This window comes from Dama dama, chromosome 9 (assembly GCF_033118175.1).
Source record: "Dama dama isolate Ldn47 chromosome 9, ASM3311817v1, whole genome shotgun sequence".
Classification (NCBI taxonomy): Eukaryota; Metazoa; Chordata; class Mammalia; order Artiodactyla; family Cervidae; genus Dama; species Dama dama.
This window is the reverse complement of record NC_083689.1, coordinates 54,289,881-54,297,002: the sequence shown is the minus strand read 5'-3', so window position 1 is coordinate 54,297,002 and position 7,122 is coordinate 54,289,881. Positions and strand designations below refer to the sequence as shown.

Sequence of the window (7,122 nt, the reverse complement as noted above, 5' to 3'; positions counted from 1 at the left end):
TTTGTCCCTATATGTGCTTGTTCTTTGATTCCAAGTTCCATTCAAGATGCAGCCATATGTAATAGAATAAAGATCTACAATAAATGGTAAGATTTGTTCTGACTTTAGTCAGAACACTTGGAATACAGTTTTTAAAGTGACATTTGAAAAGATGGTTAGATAAGTTAAAAATTTAAAAAACTAAACCTAAAGCTTGGGAGTTGAATTTACATTGCCAGAAAGATCCGGATGTTTCTGGATGTTCCTTTCCTCCCAACGTGTTCAGATCTGAACAAAGACGGAGCTGAAAGCTATGAGGTCAGTGTTGGGCGGCCCTCCCCAGAGCACCCACCCCCTGCTGCGTCTGCTGAGAGTAAGACCAGCTCCCCACCATGACAGAGCACATCAGCTCGGGCTTCGTGGACCAGATGCACCCTCGCTGGGCAGCACAGAGCAGCACAGCGCCGTGTACAGCAGCAGCATGACATCAACAGGCTGGACACCGCGCAGACGGCAATGATCAGGTAAATGTTCACATCCACCAACACCATTTCCGCTCCAGCGATGCCTGTCGAAACCCACACAGCGGCCTTGGGCGCCCAGCTGCTGTCCTCTAGCATGGTAGCGGTGGCCATCAGCCTGGCTTACCTTCATCTTTCACCAGCAGCAGCAGGCGCAGTGCGTCCGCCTTGTCCAGGGTGTGCGTCGTGCGGATCTCACCAGTGTACAGCTGTGCTCGCCACCCACCATTAGCTACAGCTCGTGTGACAGCCACGCGTGGTAGCCCCAAGTCCTTAAGACAGCCATGTGTTGTAGCCCAGTCCGCTTCCACTGTGTGCACCTTCGCCACCATGTGGCTGGCACCCACCTACCCTGCCACCAGCTGGCTCACCGCATGGCCCAGTCATCCAGCTTGGGAGGCAGCAGCACAGGCATGTTGCAGTTCACATTGGCCGCCTCCACGAACACGCTGGCCGTGGTTGACAGGGAAGGTGAGCACCTTACAGTCACCACCACCACATATTTTGACACGCTTTCACAGTCCAGGGTGCTGTCCAGCACCAATGAATTCTCATAGGTGGACACCAGCTTGAAGGGGATATGAGGCCTCAGGGTGCAGGTCACCTACCCATTGACACCGCAGTCACAGTTGGACAAGGAGATGAAGGCAATGACAGTGCAGAGTGGAGGGTCCCCTCTGACTGGTAAAGAGTATTATCATTTACATCCAGCACTCACTAAAACCTTGCAGTCATTTGATATTGGAGGATCTCCTTTATCAACTGCTTTTACCTGAATTTTGTAGGGTTTCATTTCTTCATATTCAGTCTACCAATTAGCCTAATTTCCCCTGAGCTGGAATCAATTTTGAAGCTTTTTGTTTCTTTTTATGTCAGGAGGGATATCATTGCCAAAGGAAAAGGCAGTTTCACCATTTATACCTTCATCAGCGTCACAGGTGTTTAATGTGATCACTAATGTTCCATTTGCTATAGTCTCTAATAAGTACACTGTGTACACGTCCTGGGCAAACAATGGAGCGTCGAGCACTGTGATCAGCAGCTGAACTGTACCTTCTAGTTCTGGTTTGCTCCCGTCCCAGTGGCTGTCAATAATAAACGAAGTTCTGGTGTTTCTTCTTATTCAAAGACTTCAATTCAGGTTAAAGTGACTTAGTTCACCACGTGCCTGTACACCCAAAGAGAAATAAACCCTGGAGCTGAGGGTTAGAATAGCATTGGTACCAATGTCTGTGATAGCAGCGCCCTCTATCGGGAAACGCGAATCCAGCAGTCTAGATTCAGAAATAAATTAACCTGTTTCTCTTGCTCCAAAGACCAGAGGATTTTTATTAAAACATGCATCTCCACATCCACATGGAAAACCTGAGGCGGCCTATCCACGATTATCTCCAGGTGGATATTACATTTCGCCTTCTGTTCACACAGCTTCTCCCAATGGATCCGAGGATTCACAAACAAAATGCCATTCTACAGATTCATCTTCAGACGTTCCCTGTGGCCTTTGGATGCAACCCAGAACAGGCAAGGCACCAGCTCCCCAGCTCCAGCTCCAGGTCCTGGGCGATGCGACCCACAAAGGTGCTGTGTTTGGCTTCCTCAGGAACGGAGAACGAATCTGGCCACTGCCTGTCCCTCAGGCTGTAAGGAGTAGAAGTGAGAGCAGCAGGCACTGGCGTCCCTGGTCACCTCTCCTTGAAAATAGCATTGAAAAAGCACTACGCCTTTCCTGTCACTCTCACTTTACTTTGAGATCTTGCTTTTTTAAAGCTTCATGTTTGAGATAAATTATCTCTTTACAGTTTTTGTCTTCTCTCTGGTGGTGACAAAATGGAGTTTCCTTCTTTAGTTTTTGGTAATTAGTACATGGAAACATGAGCTTCCTTGGTGACTCAGTGGTAAAAAATCTGCCTGCAATACAGAAGACTCGGATTCGATTCCTGGGTCGGCAAGATCCCCTGGAAGAGGGCACAGCAACCCACTCCAGTCTTCTTGCCTGGAGAATCCCCATGGACAGAGGAGCCCGGTGAACTATAGTCCATAGGGTCACAAAGAGTCAGACATGACTGAAGCAACTTAGCAGCGTATGGGAACATAGGCTTCCCACGTGGCACTAGTAGTAAAGAACCTGCCTGCCAATGCAGGAGATGTAGGAGACACAGGTTCCATCCCTGGGTCAGGAAGATTCCCCTGAGGAGGGCGTAGCAACACACTCCAGTCTTCTTGCCTGGAGAATCCCATGGACAGAGGAGCCTGGTGGGCTGCAGTACATAGCATTGTAAAGAGTTGGACACAACTGAAGCGACTTAGCAGGCATGCATATGGAAACATACAGAATCTCAAGGGACCATAAATAGCCAAAACAATCCTGAAAAAGAACAAAGCCAGAAGACTCACACATCTTGATTTCAAAACTTAATACAAAGCTACAGTAATCAAAACTGTGTTACTGTCATAAATACAGATGCATAGACCAATGGGGTAGAAAAAAAGAACCCAGAAAGAAATTCTTACATATATGGTCAAACAATTTTCAACAAAAGTGCTAAGACCATTCAAGGGGAGGAAAAATAGTCTTTTTAACAAATGGTGCTGGGAAAACAGGATATGCTAAGTTGCTTCAGTTACGTCTGATTCTTTGTGACCCTATGGACTGTAGCCCAGCAGGCTCCTCTGTCCATGGAATTCTCCAGGCAAGACGACTGGAGTGGGTTGCCATGTCCTCCTCCAGGGGATCTTCCTGACCCAGGGATCAAACCCACATCTCTTATGTCTCCTGCATTGGCAGGTGGGTTCTTTAGCACTAGCACCACCTGGGAAAACAGGATATCCTCATGAGTTATACCCTTACTGAACACCACATACAAAAATTAACTCAAATAGATCCATGACCTAAATGTAAGACTTAAAACTGTAAAATACTTAGCTGAATACATGGCAAAAGCTTCATGACTTTCAGTTTGGTGATGATTCCCTGTATGTGCTACAAGCAACAAAATAAGAAATAGACAAATTAGACTCCAAAAAAGTTGAAAAATAATTTTTCCATCAAAAGACACTATCAAGGACTTCCAGTTTCTAGTTCTGAATGTAAGAGGCTTTGAAATCACCACTGCATTCTAACAACAAAAACTGAGCAGACTGAAAAAAAGTCAACAATCTCTTTTGGATATGTAAGAGAAGGAAGGACACAGGGCAAACCACTGCCCCCAAAATAAAAGAAATAGGGAAATACAGAAAGTCAGAGATTACTGACACAGAGACCCAAGAGCAATAGCCACTATGGGAATCAGAGCTGGAGCAGGAGTATTTGAATTGTAATGCATAAATTGCTGGAGGCTCAATGTGTTAGAGTCTCAGAGTTGAAAAATCTAGGGGGAAGCAGTTTGAGGTGGAGGAGGGCAAAAATGTTTTGAAATTTATCTCCCAGAGCATGACCAGATTCCTACAGTAAATATCAGGAAAAAAATCCCCTCATGTTTCTGGCAGTGGGAGGGGAAAAGGAACCATTGTGAAATACCCAGAGTACTCTTTGCTTCTTAATGAGGTTTTCCCTCAGGGGAAACTAATTAATGGAAGTTTAATTATTTATTGTTTATTATCAGAGCCTAACTGACCTGAAGGAATGGAAATACCCAATTCCAGCAGACTCTAACTCTTCGGCAGCACATATACTAAAAATCTAACCTTCCATAAGAGAGAAGAAAAACACCCAATTCCGGGGCATTCTAGCTATCCTGTCTGACCTGTGGTGGAGGGAATGAGAAACACTTGTGAAGTTCATAGTGCAGAAGCATAAGGTCACTAAAAGGCTGAGACCTAATCATAGGACTATAGAATGATTCCCTTCTCCCCACACCTCACCAACTCATTATGATTAGACTAGTTATAAAAGTTTTTACCAGTTATATTATGTCCAACTATCAACAAAAAATTATGAGGTATACCGAAAAGGGGGGAAAAACTCCATAATTTGAAGAGCAGAGCAAACATCAGAACCAGACATGACAGGAATGTTGAGATTATCAGATTGGGAATTCAAATCAACTATGATTAATATACTAATGACTCCAATGGATAAAATAGACAATATGTAAGAACAGAAGAGATGGGCAATGTAAACAGAGAGATGGAAGTCCTAAGGAAGAACCAAAAAGAAATGTTAGAGATTTTTTAAAAAATGTAACAGAAATGAAAGATGACTTTGATGACTAATGATGACTTTGATCTTCATTAGTCAATTGGACATGGATGAGGAAAGAATCTCTGAGCTAGAAGATGTATCAATAGATTCCTCAGAAAACAATAAGCAAAGAGTAAAAAGGTTTTAAAAAACAGAACATAAAATCAAAGGACAGTGGGCCAAATTTTTAAAGTATAACATGCACATAATGAGAGTACTAGGAGAAGAGAGAAAAGAAAAATATTTGAAATAATAATGACTGAGAATTTCCTCCAAATTAATTTCAGACATCAAATCACAGATCCAGGAAGCTCAGATAATACTAAGCAGAATAAATGCCAAAATATCTATATCTAGGCATATCAGTTTCACATTATAGAAAATCAAAGATTAAATTAAAATTCTATTATTGTACTACAGTTTTACTCTATGTTATCATCAGGGGAAACTAGGTGAAAGGTACACAAGATCTCTCTGTATTATAACTTACAACTAAATCTGAATGTACAATTATCTCAAAATAAAAAGTTTAATTTAAAAAATCCTGAAAGAGGCCAGAGGGAAAATACACTTTACCTATATATGAACAAATATAAAAATTATATCTGACTTTTCCTCAAAAACCATAGAACTTTCTCAACTTGATAAAGTGCATCCATGACAAGCCTATAGAAAGTTCAGTCCCTCAGTCATATCCGACTCTTTGCAACCCTGTGGACTGCCACACACCAGGCTTCCCTGTCCATCACCATCTCCTGGAGCTTACTCAAACTCATGTCCATCAAGTCGGTGATGCCATCCAACTATCTCATCCTCCATCGTCCCCTTCTCCTCCTGTCTTCAATCTTTTCCAACATCAGGGTCTTTATCAATGAGCCAGCTCTTTGTATCAGGGGACCAAAGTATTGGAGCTTCAGCTTCAGCATCAGTCCTTCCAATGAATATTCAGGACTGATTTCCTTTAGGATTGATTGGTTTGATCTCCTTGCAGTCCAAGGGACCCTCAGGAGTCTTCTCCAGCACCACAGTTGAAAAGCATCAATTCTTTGGCCCTCAGCTTTCTTTATGGTCCAACTCTCACATCCATACATGACTACTGCAAAAACCATAGCTTTGACAAGATGGACCTTTGTCGGCAAAGTAATGTCTCTGCTTTTTAATATGCAGTCTAGATTTGTTACGGCTTTTCTTCCAAGGAACAAGTGTCTTTTAATTTCATGGCTGCAGTCATCATCCAAAGTGATTTTGGAGCCCAAGAAAAGAAAGTCTGTCACAGTTTCCATTGCTTCCCCTTCTATTTGCCATGAAGTAATGGGACTGGATGCCATGATCTTCATTTTTTAAATGTTGAATTTTAAGTCAGCTTTTCACTCTCCTCTTTCACTTTCATGAAGAGGCTCTTTAATTCCTCTTTACTTTCTGCCATAAAGGTGGTATCATCTGCATATATGAGGTTACTGGTATTTCTCCTGGCAATATTGATTCCAGAAAACACTTAATTGTGAAGAACTGAATGCCTCAATCTCTGACTGGAAACAAAGCCAAATGTCTGGTCTCGCTACTCTTTTTAGCATAGTGCAGGAAGTTCTACTCTGTGCAATAAAGCAAGAAAAGGAAATAAGAGGCATATGGATGAGAAAAACAAAGCTGCCCCTAATTACAGATAACACAACTGTATACATTAAAACCTCAAGGAATTTTTAAAAACCTCCTAGAGAAGTCAGTTCAGCAATGTCACAGAAAACAAACATACAAAAATGAATATATTTCCATATACTAACATTGAAAATATACATACCAAAATTAAATTTAAAATACAATACTACCTATGTTAGCTCAAAAAAGATACTTAGGTGTAAATGTATACCATATTCTGAAAACAACAAAACACTGATAAAAGAAATGGAAGAATATCTAAATAAGTGGGGATTTCTACTGTGTTCATGAATTGGATGACTCAATATGCTATGGGGAGATGTCACTTTTTCCTGAATTAACATATGGATTTAGCACAATTTCTACCAAAACCTCAACAAGATTTTCTATAGACATAGACAAGATTATATGGAATGGTAAAGGAACTATAACACCTCAAGCAATTTTTTAAAACAGTAAAATTTAGAAGGAACCAGTGTATCCTATTTTAGGAGTTACTATACAGCTGTGGAAATCAAGTCTGTATTATTGGTACATAAACAGACAGGTAGATCAATCTATGGAACAAAAATAAGCCAAAAATAGACCCACTCAAATGTCCTGAACTAACTGAATTTGTCAAAGGTGCAAAAGCAATTAAATGCAAAAAAGACAGCTTTTCTAGAAAATACTGTTATGGCAATTGGACTTTGTTAGGAAAAACAAAAAATAAACAAAAAGACACACCTAAGTATCACATCTTATATTAAAATCAATTCAAAATGGATCATTAGCATAAAAATA

General features: G+C 41.3%; 1 pseudogene; it reads right to left on the bottom strand.

Annotated features, from left to right (window-relative positions):
• Window positions 1-261: 261 nt before the first annotated feature.
• LOC133062893 (protocadherin alpha-4-like) lies at window positions 262-4,372 on the bottom strand (annotated as a pseudogene).
• Between the last annotated feature and the right edge of the window lie 2,750 nt (window positions 4,373-7,122).